The sequence below is a fragment of the Papio anubis genome, chromosome 11, assembly GCF_008728515.1.
Source record: "Papio anubis isolate 15944 chromosome 11, Panubis1.0, whole genome shotgun sequence".
Lineage (NCBI taxonomy): Eukaryota > Metazoa > Chordata > Mammalia > Primates > Cercopithecidae > Papio > Papio anubis.
The window spans coordinates 14884749-14911233 of NC_044986.1; the positions used below are offsets into that span (position 1 = coordinate 14884749).

General features: G+C 37.4%; 1 long non-coding RNA gene across 10 annotated transcripts; it reads right to left on the reverse strand.

Moving 5' to 3' along the window:
- Nucleotides 1-3925: 3925 nt before the first annotated feature.
- Nucleotides 3926-26485, reverse strand: LOC103887766. 10 transcript variants are annotated; one of them, XR_001891584.3, is made up of 9 exons: nt 26414-26485; nt 25862-25972; nt 20026-20188; nt 12307-12456; nt 11326-11394; nt 9542-10176; nt 7235-7356; nt 5624-5785; nt 3926-4367 (listed from the first exon to the last, which is right to left on the reverse strand). It is a non-coding gene; the product is annotated as an uncharacterized LOC103887766 (long non-coding RNA). The 10 variants fall into 10 exon arrangements; XR_002524473.2 differs by having other exon boundaries at nt 11326-11647; XR_001891580.3 differs by lacking the exon at nt 12307-12456.

Sequence of the window (26485 nt, forward strand, 5' to 3'; positions counted from 1 at the left end):
AAAGTAAACAAACAAACAAACATAAAAGACACAGACTAGGAGAAGGTATTCCCAAAACATCTAACAAGGATGAATAAAGAACTCAGTCAGAAAAAAGACAATCCAATAGAAAAATGGACAAAAGACAGGAACAGACATGTCAGAGAAAAAATATGGATGACTAACAAACAGAAAGATGATCAATCTCATAAGAATCAAGGGGCCAGGCGTGGTGGCTCATGCCTGTAATCCTAGAATTTTGGGAGGCCGAGGCGGGTGGATCACGAAGTCAGGAGATCAAGACCATCCTGGCTAACACAGTGAAACCCCGTCTCTACTAAAAATATGAAAAATTAGCTGGGCGTGGTGGCGGGCGCCTGTAGTCCCAGCTATTTGGGAGGCTGAGGCAGGAGAATAGCATGAACCTTGGAGGCAGAGCTTGCAGTGAGCCGAGAATGCGCCACTGCACTCCAGCCTGGGCGACAGACTGAGACTCTATCTCAAAAAAAAAAAAAAAAAAAAAAGGAATCAAGGAAGACCAAAATAAGACACTGTAAATACCATTCTGTGCCAACTGGATTGGTCAAAAAATAAAAGTTCTGAGAATATGAAGTGCTGGTAAGAATGTGAAACAGTAGACACTCATATAATGATGGGTGGGAGTATAAGTTGATACAATCACTTTGGACAGCCATTAATATTACAGAATCAAGATGCATGCACCCTCCTGTGACCTGGTAATTCCACTTCTAGAGTAGTGAGCTCTCAAACTTGGCAGTGCATCAGAATTTCCAGGGGGCTTATAAAATACAGATTGCTGCCCCTACTCTCAGAGTTCCTGATTCAGCAGGTCTGTGGTAGAGTCCAATTAAAGTATTTGTATTGCCAAGCAGATCACAAGTGATAATCAGGCTGCCGGTACAGGACCATGCTTTGACACTATTTTAGAGAAACCCTTAAACATGCATTTCTGAATTCATGTATGAGAAAGTTGGTAGCGGCATTTCTGGTAATATCAAAAAATTTAACAATCCACATATTTGTGGAAGGGAGAATTAAAAAAATAAATTGCAATATGTTCATAAAATATTGTTCATAAAATAAATGAACAGGAGCTATGTGCATCAGCCTAGATGAGTATCAGAAAATATAATGTTGAACTCAAAAAGTTTTAGAAGAAAACATAGAGTATTATTTCGAGTTCCAAAGCATCAAAACTTAAACTACATATTGTTTAACAATAAATGCACTTACATTAAAAAGTTAAGATAATGATAAAACTCAATATAGTGGGCCAGGTGTGGTGGCTCAAGCCTGTAATCCCAGCACTTTGGGAGGCAGAGGTGGGAAGATCATGAAGTTAGGAGATTGAGACCATCCTGGCTAACACGGTGAAACCTCGTCTCTACTAAAAATACTAAAAATTAGCCGGGCGTGGTGGCGGGCACCTGTAGTCCCAGCTACTCAGGAGGCTGAGGCGGGAGAATGGTGTGAACCCCGGAGGTGGAGCTTGCAATGAGCTAAGATCGCACCACTGCACTCCAGCCTGGGCGACAGACCAAGACTCCGTCTCAAAAAAACAAAACAAAACAAAACCTCAAAATAGTGGTTACAATGTGGGGGTGTGTAGAGAAAAGTAGAATCAGAGAAGGGTAAATGACCAAGTGTCCAGTGGTATTTGGTAATGTTTCCTTCTCTCCTTTCCTTCCTTCCTCCCTCCCTCCCTCCCTCCCTCCCTCCCTTCCTTCCTTCCTTCCTTCCTTCCTTCCTTCTTTCCTTCCTTTCATTCATTTTCTTTCTTTCTATGGTCTCACTGTGTTGCCCAGGTTGGAGTTCAGTGACTATTCTCAGCCTTGATCATAGCTCATTGTAGCCTCAAACTCCTGGCTGAAGCCATCTTAATGCCTCAGCCTCCCAAGTAGCTGGGATTACAAGTGTGTGCCACCACACCCAGCTTGTTTTATTTCTTAAACCAGGTGGAGCTTACACAAATGTTTGACATACTATTTTCAGATTGTTCATGATATATGAAATAAACTTGAAATGATTCAAATACAAAACTTAAAAAGGAATCTAAAGTTTTTCTCTTTAAAAGTTGAAAACTCTCACCGGGCGCAGTAGCTCACGCCTGTAATCCCAGCACTTTGGGAGGCTGAGGTGGGCGGATCACGAGGTCAGGAGATAGAGACCATCCTGGCTAGCACGGTAAAACCCCGTCTCTACTAAAAATACAAAAAATTAGCCGGGCATTGTGGCGGGCGCCTGTAGTCCCAGCTACTCAGGAGGCTGAGGCAGGAGAGTGGTGTAAACCCAGGAGGCGGAGCTTGCAGTGAGCCAAGATCACACCACCACACTCCAGCCTGGGTGACAGAGTGAGACTCCATCTCAAAAAAAAAAAAAAGTTGAAAACTCTCATGTCTCGGTTATAAGTGACTAAGAATATTTCTTGGTTTATGATATTACTTTTTTGCAGTTCTGAAACGTGTTACTCTGGTGTGATTTGATCTTTTTGTACTTTTGCTATTTGTTCAATCTCCAGAACATTTTTCACACAATTTGGATATCCTTGTTATTATCTTCTATATCAATTATGTTTTTTTGAATTTTTCATTTCTATCACATATATATCTGAAATCTAAAATTACATTTTAAAAGACTCACTTCTGCTAATATACATTTATCATGTATATTATATCTTCCTCAATTTTTTTATTCCATTCTCTCTTTTCTTTCTGAAAGTTAATTATATGTATGCTAGATCTTTCAGTACTGTCCCACAAGTCCCTGAAGCTCTGCTCATTTTTCCCAGTATTTTTTCCTTTATATAGATAGAATTAGTTATATTGATCTGTCTTTAAATTCTCTCAATTTTTCTTCAGTCATTTCCATTTACTGTCAGGCCCATATGGCAACATTTATTTCAAATATTGTATTACAGTTTTTGGTCTTAGAATTTTTATTTTATCATTTTAATAGTTTCTAGTTCTCTGAGATTTTGTATTTGTTAATTCTTTACAAACCTATTTTCCTTTACATTGAGGAGCACAGTTATAATAGCTGATTTAAAATTTTTGTCTGCTAATTATTTATCTGAGTGTCAGTCTGCATTGATTGTTTTTGGCTTACGTTTTCTTTTTTTCTTCATATGCCTAGCATTTTAGATATTATCCAGAACACTGTGAATGATATGTTGCAGAGCCTCTGGGTTCTGTTGTATTCCTCTGAAGAGCGCTGATTTGTTTTAAGCAGGCAGCTAATTTAACTATTTCAAACTCTAAACTGTCTCCAGTGTGCAGCAACAGAAATCTCTGATTGGTTCTTCTAGCCTTAGCTGGGTTATTTGCACACATGGTTCAGGAGTCAGCCAATGACTTGTGCAGAGTTTATACATAGAACATGTTACTTCCCCCTATTTGGCTCTCATTTTTCCGAGATTACCCCCTCCTCACTTTCTGGTTACTATAATCACCATGAACCCTGTCTCCTGACTCTTCATGCCAGTAAGACTACAGATTTTCCATTCATGTTTTAGTAGCCTTTACTTGGCATGGATTGGGACTGGCTTTCCAGCAAAGAGCTCTGATAATGGGAACTTTCCCACTGTCATCTCCTTCTTCCAAATGCAGATTCCCCTCCATTGTCTGCCTGCTTGGCTGCTCTTCAGTGCCTCTGGATAGCTGCTTTTTGTATTTTGTCCAAAACCCATAGTTGTTATGTGTAGGAGGATTACAGAAGCCATAGCTTATTTCATTTCTAGTTTGAGTTTGTTTGTTTCCCATGGTTTTTTTTTTTTTTTCCTCCATTATTGATTACTTTTTCCTCTCTGTGTCCCAGGGCAGCTCTTCTGGTGCCCAGAGTCTCGCAGCCTCTCCTGAAAACAGCCCCAACAGACTTCATCATTCTAAGCACAGAGGGTCAAATCAAATCCAAGGGGCCAGACAGGGGATGAGGATACGCTATCAATGTCCTTGTCTTAGTTTTATTTGAAAGCAGCATAGTTTATAGATCAGCAGCCATTTATTCAATTCAGCAAATATTTGCAGAGTGTGTATAAGGTACAAGACTGTTTTAGGCCTTTTGGATACATTGATAAACAAAAAACTCAGGGATCTTTGCCCTTGGGGAGTTAAAATTCTAAAGAAGGACACACACAATAAACAATAGACATAATAAATATTATAGTATGTGGTATACAAGGCAGTAATGTCCCCAACTTCATCCTCATCCCCAAAGCAGTTTTGATTGTTTGAAATCAGTCTTTCCCAACACTTTTATCTCTCTTCACTTTGTTGACTCGTTAGAGTTGTTTTCCCAGAACTGAGAAATAGGCCATGAATCCTGAAGGAAAAGCTCTCTGCCTCAGCTGCTGCAGTGACTCAATTTCACCACTGGATGGGGGAAAAAAAATAGAAGGAGCTAAAGAGGAATCCTAAAGGAATAGAGGGCAAAGGAAAAACCACAGTTCATGTATTCCTAAATCCAACCTACTCTCTACTCGCCATGTGACTTCTAGTTTACTTGTAGTGCAAGGATCATACAATCAGGTAGTTTCATCAGTCTGGTACTATTGTTCCTAGAAACTGAGAAAGTATTTTTTGGGGGGGCACAGATTATATGTGTGTGTGTGTGTGTATGTATGTATGTATTCTACTTGCCTTAATACTTGTATTTTTCATATATGTTATATGTAATATATATGTGTATGTGTGTATGTGTATGTATTTTATTTTACTAGCATTAATACATTTAATGTATTAAATTCATTAATACATTAATTTACTAGCAATTAATACATTTTACTAGCATTAATATCTTTTTCATGTATTACATGTGTATACGTATGTATGGGTGTATCTATTATAGGCCTTCAACAAGCCATTTTGTGTTAATTATTTTCTTATTTTCTGATGCTTTGACATTTTGGGGTCTTGCTGATCATGGAGAGACTGCCCCTTCCAGAGGTAGTCAATACCTAGAGATAGTAAACACCTCCCAGGAGTGAACCTTTCATATACAAACCAACCAATCCAGAGCCCCTACCCTCAACCACCTCCTTTATCAAGCTCCTCCTCTCAGGGACACTATCCCCCTGCCCCACTTACCCTAGGGCCACGTATCAGGAGACTTGGGGTGGTTCCTGTACCTCAGAACCTGTGGAAATTGTCCAAACTAGCCCATCCTAACTGCCTACCCTGCTTGTCTTTCTCGCAGAAACTTCAATAAAGGTTCCTGCCCACGTTTCCCTCTCACTCCCTCTGCCTTCTGCCCGATTTGGTGCTTCTTCCACACGGCCTGTGTGGTGTACCCTGCCTCCTGTTTCTAGGGAACCGTGAATATAACTTCCTCCTTCATGACAGTTATTCTGTGTCTGCATATCTCAGCATCCTTGATTAAAACAAATCCCAGGTACATTTAAAACACAGTGTTAAAGCCTTTTTGAGGTATAGTGTCCTCAGTATGATGATTTTACATATATGTACACCATCATCATTGTCATTGCTCACATTCAATAAGTTTACTACGGTCCAAGCATTGTGCTAGGTACTTTGGGGTATTTAATCCTCATGATAATCCCTCAAAGTAGATGCTTTTATTACTCCCACTTTACAGATGAAGAAACTGAGGTGTAAAGAGGTTAACTCACCCAAGTTGGAAATAGGATTTAAACTCAATTCTGCTTAACAAAGCCATTATTCTTAACAGAAGGTCAGTGCACATTTTTTGCAAAAGGCCAGATAGCAAATATTTCAGGCCTTGTTGGACTTATGATCTCTGTTGCACCCACTCATCTCTGCTGCTGCTGCTGCTGTAGTGAAAACACAGCCAAATATGATGCATAAATTAACGGGCATGACCCTGTTCTGATAAAACTTTATTTGTAAAAATAGGTGGGGGGCTGGGATTTTGTATATGTGTCAGTTTGGCTGCCCCTGCTCTTAACCACTCGGCTTCACTGTCTCCGTGATGGCAAAGACTCTGATTAAAACTGAACATTCTTCTTCTCTCCCACTTCATAACGGTGCTCATCAGAGGCAAGTCACTGGACCACTCTGGGCCTCGATCCCTCCTTTAATTCTTCACTGTGAACTTCAGTCCCTTAGATCTTGGTGGGAAGAGGAACTTGACCTATGCTGTAGCTCTGAACTTTATAATTCTGGATTTTCAAGAACTGAGCTCAGCCACAAGGAGTTGTGTACCATCGTAGAAAAGGATAGAGTATGTCAACGTCCATAAGGTGGCTCCATCTGTCTAAAGGAGACATTCAGATGAAAATTGTAAAAGAGCCTTCTCTTCTTTTGTCTCCAAAGCAGTACACTAAGTGGTCTACCATGCCGTAGCCAATGGGTGGACAAGTCAGATATTCTGTTTAGGGGAACAAGCATGCTTACTGAATTTTAGTATGCATCAGGCCATCAGGCACAATGCAAGGCATGTGAAAACCCTTATTTCACCCACAATATCCCTATAGAGGTAGGTGTGGTAGTTTAGGGGTAAAGGAGGAGAACTGAGACGATGTCTATATCCAGAGGACTGCAAGCAAGGGCCTCTCTGGACAATACCTCATTTGGGAACCTGGCAGATCCAGAAACTAGCTATCATTAGTATGTCCAGTGATGACAAATTCAATTACTAAATGAATAGGCCATCTGTTCTGACACATTGGCCACAGTATCAATGTATTTATTTGTCTGGAAGTATTCATACCTAATGTGCAGTTGGTTCAATGAGCATTTCTTGAACACCTCGTATGTGCTAAGGCCATGGGAACAAAGATATAGAAGAGGACATAGTCTTTGCACTGAAAGAACTTTCAGAGTGTCACTGCATGATGCTGAGGGATATGAGTGCTGGGGGAGACGGTGAGTCAGGGACAATCTGAAAGTGAGTCACACCCCAGTACAGACCTACCTGCTGGGGCACACTCATCTGGAGCCTACCTATGGGATAGACGGAGGACACTGAACTGGCTGCCCAGGAGATCTATAGCCTTTCCTCTGCTCCATCTTCTTATGAGACATTGAACACTAATGATAATGGCTCGTATATCTTGATGCACATGGCACTGTTTGCTAAGTACCTTACATACATGGCCTGGCAAACCAAATCTGCATTCTTGAGTGTGATAGTGTAGGCCTCCTATGATCGAGCCCCAATACTACATGCTAGCTTTTTCTGCTCTGTAGGTACCCTACCCTGCAGCCATACTGCATTGCTTTCCATTAATTTCACGTTCCAGCTTTAGCTGATACGATACCTTCCACCTGGATTGCCTTCCCTGATTCAGTCTGTCATTAAGATGGTCTTCTTTCCATGCCCAGCTCACACACTCACTCTTCCTCGAAAATTTTCCTTGACAGGGATCTCTCTTCCGAACACCTGTAAAACTTTGTATCTCACTCAATGGCACTTAAATCTCTTAAAAAATAAAATCAACACTCTTCGTTCTGATTATAAAAGTAAAACGCTGCTCAATGGAAATGACTCAAACAAGAATGGTGAGATTTTGGCAAAAACATCACACTCCTCTCATTTTAAGTTCCTCAAAGACAAGACTGCATTTAATTCATCTTTATATCCCCTGGAATCTGCCCACTTTAGCACCAGATTGTCTACTCCAGCCTTCATTCACAGTAAGAATTACGTAAGTATTTATTTATTTGAATAAATGAATTATACTTAGGACTTTTATTGCTAAACCTAGAGCTGATTTTAAAAATTTATATGAGGTTTATGATTAATGACGCTATTAACATGTCTTTACTTCTAATATTATAATATCTTTTCTCTAAAAAATTACTGATACAATTATTTTGTTGCCAGATTAATGCAACGTCTGTACTTTCTTGGAGTGTCAGGCCAAATCCATCTCTGATCATCTGTTATTACTGGAAATTCTATTGCCTCTATCTTCAGACCACTTTAGAGATGAATTACTTAATTCATGCTGAGAACATTTCATTACTTCAGGTTGTTCACCTTTCAAAGTTCCTCAGGTATCTGCAAGAATTTGTAGTTAAAATATTCCAGGGTTGTAGGTCTTAACTTCGTTGCAAATTGACTACACATTTTTATCGTTAAATCATAAGCATCAGGTGACTTTCACATTTCTGCTGAAGGCATGTTTCTTATTAGGCTAAAGCTGTTCAGTCTGTACAATTAATGGTTCATAGCACACTAAGGAACATTTATTAATTTTCATTTTACTTGTTTTTTTGAAGGTTACGTATTTTTTTGAAGGGGGTTAAGGGTTCTAAGATGGACTTATTGAAATTTTAAAAGGTGTAAATAGGTAAATATTATGGTCCTTGAAAAAGTGAGACATTTTTCCCTTTAAGCATGTGATTAATACTACTAATAAAAATGTCATCAGCCTTCCCTGCCAGGGTGATGCAGTTAGAAAGACATTTCGTATGTACGTGTGTGGTTTGCTTTCCATATCTAATATGACATTTTGAGAGACAACTTAATGTAAGAAAATTACTTTTAAAAATAGATTCTTGATGCTTTGTTGTTCTTATTCAATAATGCTAAAGGAAAATTGTATCTTCCTGTACATTTACCTAAGATTTTGCCTGACTACATTTGGTAGCTTATATCAGTGTTTGAGACATAAGAATTTTGTCTCTCTTATCAGATCATGTAACATGAATACCATTCTTGTTGAAGTTTGAGTTTCTGGAAAGCAGGCCTCCTTCCTATGCTTTTGTGGATAGATCATTTATCTTATACTTAAATTTGGTTTCATTCATAAGCTAGTTTCTTAAATTATTTCTTATGCTACTATTCATAGTATATGGCATTGGTTATATATAGCAAACTAATTTTGGCATAGATCAAGCAGTACTTTTTAAACAGCCATATTGAGATATAATTGGCATACCATTATAGTTCACACATTTAACGAGCATAATTCAGCACAATTCAGTGGTTTTTAGTCTATTCACGGGGTTGTGTAATCATCACAACTGTCTAATTTTAAAACATTTTTGTCACCCCCAAAAGAACTCCCACACCCATTAGCAGTTACTTCCCACCAGCCCTAAGCAACGACTAACCTACATATTTTTTTTTGAGACAGGGTCTTGCTCTGTTGCCCAGGCTGGAGTGCAGTGACGTGATCTCAGTTCACTGCAACCTCTGCCTCCTGGGTTCAAGGTATCCTCCTGCCTCAGCCTCACTAGTAGCTGGGACTACAGGTGCACACCACCACACCCAGCTAATTCTACTTTCTATCTTCATAGATTAAGCAACATTTTAGCAACACATGTTAATTATCTCAAAGTTTTGGTGATTTCATGAACTTATTAAAACTAATATATTCAACATAATATTCGGGTATATGACATTTTTCATCTTTGTACAATTTTTATCTTTAAAATGGAGCATCTGGTTTATCACAATTTCAGATCCATAGTTTAATGGCAGGAGTGTTAGGTTTGCCTGTGCTGTCCTTCTGCTTGGTTGGTACTTTAAGAGCTTTACATTTGCATCTACAAAAATGCAGAAATGTTAAGTTAGAAATATGGTGAATATTTGAATGGTTAGCACGAAACATACTCACAGCAGAACAGCTGAGGCAACTGTATTGTCCTTCCTTTTTATTCTTCAGTTTCTTCTCACTGCCTCCCAACACATAAGCACACACACAGACACATACACACTCACACACTCACATTCACACACACACTCACACACACACAGTAGTCAAGGTCACATTTAGTGAGCAGAATATATCCAGTGACAACAAGAAGTAGCAATACATGTCTAGTATTGATATATTATTATGCAGACTGTAAAAATAACATGTGCTGTGTATTTTGATTACATACACATATGGCTTATTTTTAAATCATAGTGGGAGTTACGGAATGTTCTCGAGAGGTTAGAAGTGCTAAAGCAGAAAGCAAAACTATATAAAATAGTATTCTAGGTAGATGTTTGATTCTACTGATTTTACTCATGGCATTATCAGAAAACCTGGAGATCATCCATCTAGCTAATCATTTGTTCCACACGTATTTATTGATTAATGACAACATAAAGGGCATAGTACAAGACCCAATAACAATAAACAGCTAGAATTCAGCTTCCTCGGGAACTGTTGTCCAACTTCAGCACATAAGAGTGGTCTTTCTTCTCACAAGGAAAGAGCTCAGTGAATCACGAATCTTTTACTTTTTCTTGAAAAACCAAAGCCTATATTTTGCAGGAAAATTCAACATAATTGGTATATACCCATCTTTTCAGGTGAATTAGGCCTTAACTGACAGATAACCCACTTTGTTCTAAAATTCAACAAACTCTCGGAAAATCTTATTCCACACAATCTTTTGAATATGTCATTTGCCATTTATATTTGATGGCCTTAAGAAAAAAAACTTATAAAAAGGTATTAATGCAAGTAGATAATAAAGCTGCATTCTATAAATCTATAGCAGCTTACAGTAATCATTAAAGCATGCAAAAGCCTTTCATCTATTCAAAAATATGCAGTGCACAGAATGTCTGCTAAGGTGCATGACAAGTCAGAGTTAAATATATATTAATAAATGAATTAGCTTCATAAATAATAGCCATAATGACATTTTAGGAGACAATAAGTCTGAGGATTGTCAGAAAACGGTTGATGTATGAGCTTCACGTCTCAGTGATTCTTCAAAATGAATAGGCTTTGCGAGATAGTTCAGACCCGCGACCAGCCTATTTCCTTGAATAATTTACTTGTTGTCAATTTGTACAGCCACATTACACATGCAAATTGTGCTGCCTGTGCAAACACCACTTGGAGATGATAAAAACAAATTTACGAAGGCTATAGAAGAAGGATTTATTTCACTTTCTCACCCAGGTCAAGCAATACATGTATCTGACGATTGTGTGTACCCAATTTTGTTGTAATTATATCAGCAAATTATTCCTTATAATCTTATTATTTTTAGCAGTCTCCTTGTGCTTGGGATAATTAGCTTTCTTCACTCAGTGTAAAAACAATTCAACTTGCCAGCCAGGTAGGGCATAGCTCCATTATCTGTTTTGGGTTTAAATTTATTCCCTATATTCTTGGACACTTTGTGTAAATTAAAAATTTCATAGTCCCTAATACTGTACACGCTGTTCATTCAGTGATGAATTAAGGCCCCTAAACCTCTCCGTTTGCTATTAGATATCTCACCCACTTTATATGTTAATCTGTGCTAATGAATTCCACAACCCCTAGCCACAGTGAGATGACTAAAATTATTACCACTTACAGAGATATGCCTTTTTCATTTAAAGTTCAATTCAAATTGCTCGCATAAACAGTCTGCCACACAAAGATACCTCCTATAAAGGAGAGTTACTTACCTATAAGTAGAGTTCTCTGAAGGTAGTATTATCTTTGGATGCACATTCCTGGGTCACGTGCCCTCAGGTCTGTGGCATGAGGGGAGAGAATTCATCGCTGATGGGCAGGTCTTTCTTTCCTTGGGGCCCTTCATTAGCTCTGTGGCCTGTATTCCTGAGGGTTATTTGTGCCACACCTCTTTACCCAACCAATCCTGTCCTTAGCACAACAGACCCCAAGGAAATAGTGGGGTAACAGAACCACCTAATGAGAATTGTAGGACTGGTTATCATCAACGATGGCTGATGAGCCAGAAGCAGTTTCTATCTTTATAGAAGTTACCTATAAAATAAAGTGCCCAGTAACTAAAAAAAAAAAAAAAAAAAAAAATCCAGTTTTTTTTAACATATAATATATAATTTAAAATCTATACTTTTTTACTTTTTGCAGAAATAGCATTTTCATTATGGAAATAATACATTCTCATTGTGGAATTCTCATAGTAGAAAATACAGATAAACAAAAAGAATAAAAATCATACATTCCCACCAATGGTCCCACCACCCCGTGACAGGCACAAGTGGTTTCTGGTATCTATTTTTACAGACTAGTCTTCTACTTAGATACCATCTTAAGATGACAACAAAATCACTAGTCTTATCAGGTCCCTCTTCAACCCACTCCAACCAGAGGTTCCAGGACAGGATGCCTACCTCCTTTGCCCCTATGTCTTCCACTTAACTCATTTTAAGAGTGCTGTTTGCTTTCTTTCCCTAAAGTTGAGTGATTCCCAGAGTTTTGGGTGCTGAGCCCTTTGCTCCTTCCACCTCTCTTTCCTCAACAGAATATCCAAGCAAGTTCTCATCCTGCTTTAGCCCTGATTTACTCTCTATAATTACCACCTTCTGAAATAATCTTCCAGAAATGATGCAGTAAGACACAGAGTGTAAAGCACAGTCTGAGGTCAGCCCCTGGGCCAGACCTCACTGTACCTTGTATACCTGGATTGTCTCAGTGGTACAGGTGGTGCTGCGCTCTTATTGCTGCCTCTGCATTTGATCCTCACAACTGCTGTGCAAGCTGGCAGAGCAGGTGCTGTTATTCCTGTTTTGCAGATGAACATCTAAAGTCTTGGAGATTAAGTAACTTGCCTGGGAGAAAAGAATTGGTATCCAGGTCTTTGCAACTCCTGAACATGGGACTCTCCATTTTAATTATTGCTCTTAATTGTTGCTTATGATTTTGGAACTTAGGGCAGTTGGTATGTTTTCAGTATTTCTTCTTAAAGATGGATTCTTTCCGAAGGTAAATCTTTGGAAATCTTTTTGGTTAGGGATTCAGAGCTTCATACATTATTTTATTTTGAGGTTCCTTAATTATTTATTACCTTGAGAAGGCTATTTACATAAAGCAAATAATTTGCTTTAGGAGAGTTTATAATAGTCTACCTTTTATAGGATTCCCTGCTTAAAAGTCAAAACAACTTCTTGGGAATGAGAGTTTTCCGGTCTATGGTTAAGAAAATACTCACAGATTAACTTAGTTCATTATCACACCTGGATGGAGTATGATCAGGGCCCAACTTGAGTCCTTCCCACTCTTTGCTTCTCTTTTTGCCACAGGGTCACTTATAGCATTACACACTCATGCAGTTAAGATGGCAAATCCCATGTGATATATAGTATGGGAATAACATCAACTTAGAGGAACATTTAGTACATTGTTTGAAAATGTGAAGCCGTCACATGGATGATAGATTGAGCAGCCTACAATTAACCTGAGTTAATATTTGGCAGAGCCAGATGGATAGCTCTTAACATCTAATCTCACGCAGAGTGCTTTATGTTCTTCATAAATAAAGAATAATAAAAACGAATATACTTGAATTCAGCATCTTCTCTGGAACACAGTGTGTTCGCCTAATTGTCTTATCTCCATTTCTGAATTGCAAATGTGAGTTTGGTTGCAGCAAGACCAAGCCCAGAAAAACATGAAGTAGGTGAGCGTGGCTTTCTGCTTCTCAACCATCCTCATTAACTCCTTTCTTCCTCCTCCCAGTGTGCCCCGGCCCCTTCTTCTTGGGTGCCTTTGGCCTGCTAGCTCTCCTCTCATTAAAACGACCTCCCCGAACCCAGATGGTCATTCAGTTTCACTGCAGTGCAGTTGGATAATGAAGTTTACTGTGTTCTCGCCCCCAGGATTATTTTTGTTTCGATAGGGGAAAACTGTGGAGAAGAGATTTAGGGACCAGGAAGACGTTCCCGGTGGCTATCAAATGATGTTGTTTGGCTCCAAGTTCTCAATTGTTATGCACATCTTGGTTGTAGAATTGTTGAATGCCATGTGGAAGATCTGGGTACCTTTTTTGGTTTACTCATATACTAGATGGAGATAACAAGAAACCTCCCCACTATGACTGTTGTGAGAATTCAATTAGTCAGTGTATGTAAAAGCACTTGGAATCGTTTGGCAGTTAGGAAAGACTCAGTTCGTTTTTAGAGATTCTTCCATCCTCGCCCTTCTCTTCTTTCCTGGGGGAGGCAATGTGGTATAGGAGAAAGCATATGGGCTTGGGAGTTAGGTGATCCTAGGCTCAGATCTAAACTCTGCCATTTGCTAGCTATATGATCACGAGCACATAACCTTTTCTGAACTTTAATTTCCCTTAGTTTAATTTAGGGATAATCAGAGTATCATGTATGGCTGTCATGAAAATTAAGTGAGATAATGTGTATGTTATGCTTAGCATGGCGTTTTGTACCTAGCAGACACACATTAGTGAATTATTATTCATGCTAATAAACACAAAAGACATAAATATATTGAAATTCAACAGCACGATTTTTAAGCTATTGCCTCTTGTAGTCACTTAACTATGAATGTCAGCTTGTTTGCATTTAGTAAGAGTTTCTAGGCTTATGAACCATAGGTATCATTTCCTTTCTGTGAATATTTCCCCACTATTCAAAAAAAAAATTTAAAAATCCAATAGTATATATGGATAAAACATTTTAATGAAGTACTAAGGAGGTGTTAATGAGTGGATCGTGGCTATAAAAGAGATGTAATATATGGCAAAACATGAAGTATATGTTAATAAGACCTCAATGAACAAAATAGTAAACAAAAATAAAATCTAAAAATTCTGTCAAGCAAAATTATGGAGAAAGATCTTTAAGTTTTAATTTAAAAAATTAGTAAACATTGATAATTTTTTTGCAGCATCTTTCAAGTCTTATTACCACTTAAAATAGTTTACGATTATTTCAAAATATATTTTAAATAATTCTCTTTATATCAGAAAAAGAATCCTATGTATATACCATATAAAATAATAATATATAATCTACTTTACAATAGTTTCAGAGCTGTTTCATTAAATTGGTTCTAGCTGTTTCCATTAAACTTCCTGAATTTCCTTCTTTCCTTTCTCCATAGAATCAATGGCCAAATCCTTTATATTTGTTCCCTCTTTCTCATTTTTTTCCAGTCTATGCTTGGAACAGAAAATACGATCTTTTGTTTTTGGATTCAGTCCTATTGCCAATACTTTTTACTTTATTATTGCTACAGCCAACTAGCAGGCTTCCCTAACTACAGTCTACAGGCCTCTATTAACCTACCTTTTCAGAGAGAGTCTCCACAATTTGAACTCCACTCACCTTTCCCATTTTTCTGATGATGAAACTGAGGTTTGGGGAAGTTTAGATTGTTGAACACAGTCATACATATCTTTGTGATTTCAAAGTCCTAGGTCTTATCATTAAACCATGCTACTCTTTCCTAAACATGGCCGAACATTTTCCAAATTTTTCTAAGATAAATTTTCCTATCATATATACCTATTAAGCTCTTTACTTCCTCCTAAGGCCGGTATATATCCTACCTTTACCAAAAAACTCTTTGGAATCCTGAACTGATTACATTGTTTTCTATTTACTGTGATCTTGATAGTTTTATTTTAACATTTATTTTAAGTTCAGGGGTACATGTGCAGGTTTGTCACACAGATAAACTTGTGCCATGGTGGTTTGTTGTACACATTATTTCCTCACCCAGGCATTGAGCCTAGTACTCATTAGTTATTTTTCCTGAACCTCTCCCTCCTCCCACCCTCCACCCTTCGATAGGCCCCAGTGTGTGTTGTTCCCCTCTATGGGTCCATGTCTTCTCACGTAATAGTTTGTTCTAATCTCAGTATAGCACTTAACAGTTTTTTGCTTTATATTAAAGTTATTTACTTCTGTCTGTATCCCCAACTAGATTTTAGATTCTTGGATGGCAGGGAGCATGTCTTTTCTGTCTTTTAAAAAAAATTTTGTTTTCAGATAAGGGTTCTTAGAATTATCTGTCATATTTAATTATCCTCCCCTTTCACACAAAAATAGTGTTCTCTAAAGTACTTTGACATCAATAGATTTTAAGTCAATGTTAAATACATGGAATCAAAATTTTATTTTAGAGAAGTGAGGTTCTGTTTTTAAAGAAATCTAAGTGTGTTTTTTCTGTTCTAATGGCAATTTTTAATGAAAAACAGCAATTATTAATTAGGTCTTCTTACATAGAATAAATTTTCTCAACAAGGATATATTCTGTATAGCTAAGAAAAATGTATGCCAAGTTTACTCGTTATTCATCATTTAAATATTTACCAAGTTCCCAGCATCTACCACTATAGATAATACAGTTGTCAAAGTGGTACTGAACATAAAATGTAACAGTCCTTGATCTTAAATAATATAAACTAAAATGAATAAACTCTAACAACAACAACAACAACGATGACGAAAAGACTCCATGAAAAACACAAGGGATGTTTAAGGAGGTATGTAACTGTTTGAATTACAAACACACTTCCCAAATAAGCTTCTGTGTTACCAACCAATCTTTCCATACATAATAACTGTAGACTTTAGAAAGAAGCAAAATAACTGTTCTAAGGCACTGGAGAAGAAAGAAAAGCAGGCAAACACTGGAGAGGTTAGATACTCAGAAGAAGTGGAAGGCAAGGGATTAGTTTACCTTTTTTTTTTTTTTTCAAGCTTTTATCCTGAGACCAGGTCATAGCCAAAGCTGGGTAGGAAGGCTAGAAACTGAAGAGAAATCTTACTTGGGGAAAGAGTTTGGGTCAGTAACAGCTGCTAGAAACTGAACTGGAATCTTGAAAAGAAGTGAGGCAGAAAGGGTGAGCCTAATTTCTACATATAAGCTATGTACTAATCTTTGGATGACCGTTGAATTATGCAAGTGAGGGGCAGACTTTAAGGAGCCCAGCTAAGGCTAAAATAACTGAGCTTAGCTTTGAACTGCCACCTATTGCCAGGGAGACAGAGCTTACAGTTTGGGCTTAACCTAGTTAGGTGTCTGCTTAAAAAAAAAAAAAAATATATATATATATAAAATAAAAACACATTTTTATATACATTATATATTTATTTATATATAATGTATATTCATTTGAAGAAGCATAATAAAATCCAGAGTTTCTACAACATATCCATCACAATTTCTAGCATAAAGTTCAGAATTACTTGTCATATAAAGATAAAAAAACATGAAGCAGCTTTAAGGAAAAAGAAAATCAATAGAGACTAATTCTGAGATGACACCAAAGTTGAAATCAAAAGATAAGAATTTAAAAAATAATTATGCTTCAGGACTGAAATGAAAATATATTATAATAATGAAAAGATAGAAAACCTTAGTTGCGAGATATAAACTATAAAAAGGAAATAATAGAAATTCTAAAACAGAAAAATAAAAATGTAAAATAAAAAACTCACTGGATGGCTTAGATACAGAATGGATATGATAAAAGAAAGAATCAGAGAACTTGAAGATAGACCATTAAAAATAATATATTCTGAAGAACAGAGGAAAAACTTTTTTTTAATATATAGTTTTTTTCTAAATAGAGATGGGGGTCTCACTATGTTGCCTAGGCTGGTTGTGGCCTCCTGGGCTCAAGTGATCCTCTTGCCTTGGCCTCTCAAAATGCTGAGATTACAGGCATGAGCCACCATGCCTGGCCTATTTTAAAAAATGATCAGAGCCTCAGAGTCCTGTAAACAAATATAAAATATCCAATATTGGAGAAAAGTAATGAGAAAACAGACTAGAGACATTATTTGGAGAAATAATGGCTGAAAATTCCTCAATTTTAGCTAAATATATAAATTTTGTAGTTCAAGAAGTTCAGTGAACTTCAAGCAAAATATTTAAAACATAAACAGCATATTTAGAAACACTACAGTCAAACTGTTGAAAACCAAAGATAAACAGACAGTCTTCCAAGCAGTCAGAGAAAAATGACACATTCCATATAGGGGAATAATAACTTGAAGGACCTCAAAGATTGCATCAGAAATAACAGAGGCTAAAAGACAATGGAACAACAATTTCAAAATAATAAATGAAAAAACTATCTACCCAGAATTCCATATCTAGAAAAAGCACCTTCAAGAATAAAGATGAGTTCCACTTCTACCTAAGACATAGAAAGCTACAAAGAGCATTAATACCATCGTAAAAATAAGAAAGTGTCATATAAATGACAAAAGTATAACTTTCCTTGAACCCAGAACACTAAGTTCACAGGGCAAACAAATAGCTATAAATCTAAGAAATGACAAGCTCCTTCAAGGAGCAATGATACGGGAGCACTGACTCACCTGGGAAAAGCACAGGAAGAAGGAACAAAGAAGAAATAGAATAAATACAAAATATCTAGAAAGGTGGTAGATTTAAATGACTATACCAATAATTACATCAAATATAAATGCTCCAGCTACGACAATTTAAAGAGATTGACAGGATAAAAAAGCAAGACCCAAGTACGTATTATCCATAAGAAATACCCTTTTTTTTTTTTTTTTTTGGAAACAGGGTCTTGCTCTATTGCCCAGACTTGAGTGCAGAGGCATGGATCTTGGCTCACTGCAGCCCCAACCTCCTGGGGTCAAGTGATAGTACCATCTCAGCCTCCAAGTAGCTGGGTCTGGCTTTTTTTTAGAAGCGGGGTCTCACCATGTTGCCCAAGCTGGTCTCAAACTGCTGAGCTCAAACACTACACCTGCCTCAGCCTCCCAAAGTGTTGGGATTACAGGCATGAGCCACCATACACTTTAAATGTAAATCATATATATGTTAAGAATAAAATAATGGATAAAGATATGCCATGCAAATACAAATTTTTTAAAACCTAGAATGGCTATCTGGATATCAAACAAAATAGACTTCAGAATAAGGAATATTACCAAGGATAAAGATGACTATCACATAACAACAAAAGGGTCAATTCACAAAGACGTCATAAAACCCCCATACATATGGGCACCTGAAAACATAGCTTCGAATACCAGAAGCAAACCTGATATAAATGAGAGAAGAAATAGACATATCCATAATAACAGTTTGAGAATTCAACATTCCTGTCTCAGTAATCAATTAAACAAGTTGGCAGAAAATCAATAAGGAAGTACAAAACTTGAACAGCACGAGCAAGTTGAGCTAACTCACGTCTGCAGAACAATCCATACAACAACAAAATGCATAATAAAAATCTAAAAATTATTTATATATAATAGCAATGAAAAGTTGGAAATTGAAATTAAAAACAGTTCCAACACAGTTTATAACAATTTATAGCATAAAAGCCATGAAACAGTTTTAAATATAAAATATATGCATGATCATATGCTTGAAACCCCAAAATATTCATGAGAGAAATTAAAGAAGACCTAAATAAATCTAGAGATAAACTTTTCATGGAAGACTCAATGTTAAGACATCAGTTCTCTCCAAATTGATCTATAGGTTTAATGCAGTCCCAATCAAAATATTAGCAGCATATTTTTGTAGAAACTGACAAGCTAATTCTAAAATTTATATGAATAAGAAAACAAACCAGTATAGTAAAAACAATTTTAAAAAAAGAATGTGGTTGGAAGACTGACATTAATTGATTTCAAAACACATCATAAAGCCACTGTCATTAAGACAGTGTATATTGGAGAAAGAATATATGCATAGACTAATGGAACAGAATTGAGTCTAGAATATATATGGTCAGTTTGATTTTCAGCATAGGTGCAAAGGCACTGGAAGAAGGAGTTTCAATAAATCATGCTGGAACAATTGGACATCCAGGTACCAAAAAATAATCCTTGACATATACTTTGTATCATATATACAGGTGATGCAAAATGGATCATAAACCTGTAATCTAAAACTATAAAAATGTGTAGCATAAAACAGAAATAATAAAATTGAAAATAATCTTTGTGACCATTAGCCAGTCATGGTTAATGGGGACTCAGGGCGCTGAGGTGGGAGGATGGTTGGAGCCCACGAGTTTGAGGTTGCAGTGAGCTGTGGTTGCCTTGAGCTATGGTTATGTCACTGCACTTCAGCCTGTGTGAGAGTAAGATCCTGTCTCTAAAAAAAAAAAAAAAAAAAGAAAAAAGTTATAATAAAAAGCAAAAAAAGTCTTTGTGTCCTTGGACAAGGCAAGGATTTCTTAGAATTTCCTAGACATAACATCTGAAGCATAAACCATGAAAGAAAAAATTGATGTTAAACTTTAGCAAAATGGAAAACTTTGCTCTTTGAAACACACCGTTAAAAAGTCAAAAGACAATCCAGAGACATCATAAGTTATTAGATAAATTAAAATTGATACACAATGAGATACCACTATACACTTACTTGAACACACTTACTTTTTATGTCCATACCGAAGAATGAGGAGCAACAGGAATTTTCATACGTTACTGGTGAAAATGTATAATGGTACAGGCACTTTTGAAAACACTTTGGTAGTTTCTTATGTAGTTGAATAAAAACTTATCATTTAATCCAGCAAACCCATGCCTAGGTATTTACCTAAGAGAAACGAAAACTTTTTTAATACAAAAACCTTTATGTGAGCATTTTAGCATCTTTATTTATAATTAATAATTGCTAAAAACTGAAAACAATTTAAATATCCTTTATCTGGTGAATAGACGAACTATGTACAGCTACACAATGGAATACTACTTAGCAATAAGAAGGAACAATCTGCCGATACACGCAACAACACGCATGATCCTCATATGCATTAAGCTCCTTGAACTAGGCCAGACTCCAAAGACTACAGACTATTTGATTTCATTTATATGACTCCATTCCAGAAATGGCAAAACTATGAGGACAGAGAATACCTCAGTAGTTTATAGGGGCTGGGGAGGGAGAAGTGGTTGACTATATATGGGCATGATGGCAACTTGGATATATTCTGTATACTGATTATGGTAGTGTTTACATGACTATATGCATTTGTCAAAAATCATAGGGTATACAGAAGGCGTGAATTTATATTGTATGTAAATTATAAAATTATTCCTCAATACACTTCACTTTAAAAAAGATAAAGATATTTTCAGATAAAAGAATACTAAGAAAATCCATTGCTGGCAAATTTACACTACAAGCCATGCTAAAAGAAATTATTTAGAATGAAGTTAAATGAAAGCAGATGTAAATTCAGATTTACAGGATGGAGTGAAGAGCCTTGGAAATAGTAAATATGTAAGTGTAAAAGACTATTTTTTCTTCTGTATTCCTTTTTTTTTTTTTTTTTTTTTTTTTGAGACGGAGTCTCGCTCTGTCGCCCAGGCTGGAGTGCTGTGGCCGGATCTCAGCTCACTGCAAGCTCCGCCTCCCGGGTTCCCGCCATTCTCCTGCCTCAGCCTCCCGAGTAGCTGGGACTACAGGCGCCCGCCACCTCGCCCGGCTAGTTTTTTGTATTTTTTAGTAGAGACGGGGTTTCACCGTGTTAGCCAGGATGGTCTCGATCTCCTGACCTCGTGATCCACCCGTCTCGGCCTCCCAAAGTGCTGGGATTACAGGCTTGAGCCACCGCGCCCGGCCCTGTATTCCTTTAAAATACATAATAGTTTCAAGGAAATAAAAATATCGTAATGTGAGATTTACAATGTGTGTAGATGCAGTGCATATGACAACATTAAGAGTGGGCCAAGAGCTTTGAAAGGACCCACGCAGTTCCAATATTTCTACATTTCACACAAATTGTTAAAATGTTAACTTTAAGAAGCCTGTAAAAAGGATCAGTACTGTAATCCCTAGAGTGACCATTTAAAAATAAGACAACAAGGTATAGATAAAAAGCCAATGTATATATTTGATCTGGTTTGAAAGGATGAAAAGATATTTAGCAGATATAAAAGAGAAATGTATTTCAGGCAAAGGAAATACTATATAGCAAATTCCACTTAGCTTACTTTTCCATTCTTAGGACTTCCATAGTTCATATTTACATCACGAACCTCACAATTATAGTACTCATGGTTTAAATATTATTATGTCTCAGACTACAAACTTCTTGAGGCCAGTTTCTACACAGTTCTTTTTTTGCATCTTCAACCCTTAGCATAGTGCTGAGCGTTGGGCACATAGTAAGGACCATGAAGATATTGACAGATAATCTAATACTCTATCAACATTTATGGGTTTCTTAGTTTTTACACGTGAAGGAAGGAAGGAAGCTAATATTAGTCACTGACTACATGCCAGGCTCTATGTTAAAGTTTTACATGTATTCCTTCATTCAGAGACATTAATCAGACAGTGGGATGTTTTTGGAAGGTGAAAGTATTAAGAAAAAGGAAATTAACATAGACTTCAATATAACGAATCAGGAATAATTGAAGAGGATGCCTCGAATGGGATCTGATCACTCACTAGATCCTGAGGGGGAAGGAGAGAGAGAAGACATTCTGCTCCCGAAGCCTCTCTTTTTGAGTTCCCGGTGGGTATAACGTGCCACTGGGCAGTAATGATATCCACACTTTATTGGTTGCATTGTGCTGGCATTTATCAGGAACCTCTTCTTAAAAGAGGCAGTATGTGGACAGTGGAGACAGCAGGATCTTTTGAGTCCAGTGAAACTTCCCCACTCTGGTTCTACATGTTACTAAGCACATGACATTAGGCAAGTTTCTTAAGCTCTTGAAGTTTCAAATTTTCTTAGCTATAAAATGGATACACTAATAGCTACCTTATAAGATTACATAAGATATTAGATCCAAATTTCCTAGCCTACAAAAATGCTCAATAAGCCTCCCTCTCCTGTTCTGCTTTCTGCCTATGTACAACCTGTTGGAACTGAAAAATTAGAATTACTAGACATGACCAATAAATAAAAAGTGTTTTTCTTTGGCAATGTTCTGTATTACAGAAATTTTGTTTTCTCAAACGTCAAGTCCTGTTGATATCGTAGTGTTAGTTATTCGACATATTCTTGGAAGACTAACATGGTTTATAGATGCTTCAGTTTGCAAACCTAAAAAAAAAAAAATCCAGATAGAGGCCAGGCACAGTGGCTCACACCTGTAATCCCAGCACTTTGGGAAGCTGAGGTGAGCGGATCGCAAGGTTAGGAGATCGAGAACATCCTGGCTAACACTGTGAAACCCCCCGTGTCTACAAAAAAAAACCCCAAAAAATTTAGTCTGGCATGGTGGTGGGCGCCTGTAGTCCCAACTACTTGGGAGTCTGAAGCAGGAGAACGGCGTGAACCCGGGAGGTGGAGCTTGCAGTGAGCCAAGATCAGCCACTGCACTCCAGCCCGGGTGACAGAGCCAGACTCTGTAAAAAAAAAAAAAAAAAAAAATCTAGATAGAGAAATTGTCATTCCTTAATCATGAAGGATATCAACATGAATCCTGAAATTCAGAACTCCCTGGTTTCAATTCTTTTGCTTAAGTCACTAAATCACTTTTTCCTCTCAATGCCCAAAAAGAGGTGTTTGTATAGAAGGAAATTAATATTCTCTTTCTCAGTTTCGGCAAGAAGCACATTTATTATATGTTCAACAAAGTTGTATTCACTTTTCCAACTTAAAAATATTTAAGGGGTTTCATTATATTTTGAGAAATTATTCATCAATCAGGGATTTAGCAGCCACCAAAAAGAACTCCACACTTAATCTTTTATAATATGGGTGTGACTTACAATCTCTACACTAAAAAATTGTTAAATGTAAGGAAAAGCTGTTCATAAACTATAATATTTCTTGGCAAAGAAAAACTGCTTTGTGTTTTTAAAGATATGGTTGAGAATTTAAATGAGAGCTACATGCCTGAAATTAGTGCCAGATGCAACACAATTCAAGCACAATTCGCTAACTGCATCAGATATTTCACTGTGATTTAGTAAAAGGTATCCAACTATTCTACATTTCATAGAAATCTCACAAACACAAGTATTTCATTCACAAAACTCATGGCTTGGCAGGCTTCCAGGGCAGGAATTTGCTGGAAGAAAGGTAAATTTATTGATCAATATAAATCAAAGGACTGACATTTTCCCTAGAAAACTGACAAAACAATAATATTCAGAAACTGAAGTTCTTACAACCAGAGCGAGAAGAAAAGTCTGAACTATTATTTACATTTATTATAGGCATCCAGTAATGTGATAAACAATTAGGTAGTTAAGAATTCTCAAATCAGCATTGAGAAACTTAATTTTAAAATGTTAGATATTTTTGAAATAGGATTTTCCAAAAACTTTTGCAATGAAACCTGGTGTTTGTAAATCTTTGTAGTAGTTATAATTATATGCCACCTCTCTCCCTTGCATTTACTAATATATGCACTAAATAATGAGCATTCTTTGATGGGATCTATATAGAAACAATTGAGTTTTACTTTTTGTTTTTGGTATTTTTTTGAGATGAAGTTTCGCTCCTGTCACCCAGGCTGGAGTGTAGTGGCGCAATCTCAGCTCACTGCAACCTCTGCCTCCCGGGTTCAAGTGATTCTCATGCCTCAGCCTCCCGAGTAGCTGGGATTACAGGCACGTGCCACCATGCCCAGCTCATTTTTGTATTTTTAGTAGAGATGGGGTTTTAGCATGTTGGCCGGGCCGGTCATGAACTCCTGACCTCAAGTGATCCACCTGCCTCGGCCTCCCAAAGTGCTGGGATTACAGGTGTGAGCCACCGTGCCCGGCCCCAGATCATTCTTAAATATACAAACATTAATTCCTTCCTACCCCATGCCTCAGTTCTTCCCCCTCTACTATCTCTTTTCCCATTCTGGTTATATTTCCACCATCAGCAACTGTTGTGAGCTGAATATTTGTGCACCCCTACAATTCCTATCTTAAAGCCATAACCCACAGTGTGGCTGTGTTTGGAGATGTGGCCTCTAAGGCAGTAATTAAGGTTAAATAAGGTCAGAAGGGTAGAACCCTGATCCAACAGGATTAGTGTCCTTTTAAGTACAGAGAAGAGACACTCGAGAGCTCTCCGAACAGTGCACACAAAGAAAAGGTGATGGGAGCGTAACAGGGTGACGGTGGCTGCCTACCAGGCAAGAGAAGAGGCCTCAAACAAAACAAAACAAAACAAACACAACAAAACCTACTTTGATGGCATCTTGATCTTGGACTTCCTAGCATCTAGAATTGTGAGAAATAAATTCCTGTTGCCTCAGCTACCTTGTCTGTAGTATTTTGCTATGACAGCCCGAGCAGATGAAGAGCAATTAAGAGGCCTGATGCAGTTACAACAGCACTCTTAGGCACACCTTTTTGTTAACTGTTTAACTTTTTAAAGATTTGGATTCAAGGAAAATCCTATTGAGAAGCTGAAGAGATTCCGCCAAAAGAGTTTTATAGAGATCCTTAACTCATTCAGCCTTGCTTCTACTTTAGAATCAGAGAATGTGAACAGGAAGATGGACTTCAGTGATCCTAACTTGTTGATTCAGGTTTTACTATGATGCTGGGGTTATATAAAACTGCTCTCTAAACTTGGTGCATCTTCTAGAAGATGTTGGCAGTGAGGCGGTGTAGTGGATAGTTAAGTAATAGGCTTAACCATCCGTTGATGCGAAATTACTGAGTGCAATGCAAAATTTTATACACATTTAGCTTTCTTTGAAGGAAGACATTATTATGTTAACAGCAAAAAACAGCTGAGATTGAAAATTAGTGTGGGCCAGGTAACATGTTAAAGTCTTTATGTGTACAGTAATCTCCCTTATCCACAGAGAATACCTTCCAAGACCCCCCAGTAGATGCCTGAATCCTGGAATAATGGCGAACCCCATATACAGTTTTTCAATCTGATAACCAAGATGGCTACTAAGTGACTAAGAACCTGGTGGCATAACAGCATGCATATATACTAGACAAAGCAATGATTCACACTGCAGGATATTTCATCAGGATACCCAGAATGGGATTGCAATTAAACATTTGAATTGCTTATTTCTGGAATTTTTTACTTAATGTGTTTGGACCTTGGTTGACTCCAGGTAACTGGAATCAGGCTAAGAGAAGCCACAGATGAGAGAAGCCTACTCTATTTTCTTTCTTTCTTTCTTTTTTTTTTGAAACAGGGTCTGGTTCTGTCGCCCAGGCTTTTCTTATATAATCATCACAAAATTAGCAAATAGGTACACTTAATGTTATTCTTATTATAAAACAGATTTCGGAAAATGCAAATATTTCTAAAATAGCACTATTCCCATCCCTATCACATACGATACTTTATCTTCTTCACAGTGGTTTTCTCGTTTTTGTTTTTGTTTTTTGTTTCTTGTTTCCTCATTTTCTATGTTCTCCAAGTACTCCCTTCAGGGCATAACACAGCGCCTGCCACAAAAAAGATAAAAGAAGTTCGGTAAACTTTTGGTCCAGTCAGCGCCATCACCAGATGGTAAGCGCCATGAGAGCAGGAGTCTGCCCGTTTTCCGCTAACCAGAGATTGGCATGATGCCTGGTACAAAGTAGACGCCCAATAAATAGGCGAATTAAGAAAAAAAACAAACAAAACAAAAATAAAAAAAGGAAGAGAGGGAGGGGAATGGATGAAATGAATGAAGACGTTTGCAGAAGGGCCTAGGAAGAAAGCACTGCAACATTCTCCCTCCTGGTGGCATCAACTCTTAGTTCAAGGTCTATCTATGTCAGCCCTTTCCTCGCCCAGACGCATTGGCCGACAGCAGAGAATGAAGAAAGGACAAAGTCTTTAAAAATGTTCAGAAGAAAGAAAAAACGGCAAGAGAAAAGAGAGAAAAAAAAGCAAGGAACCACCTCCTTCGCACGGACTAAAAAGGCACGCCCCACGAGGCCGGTTGCCAAGGCGACCCTAGGGCCAGAACGGCC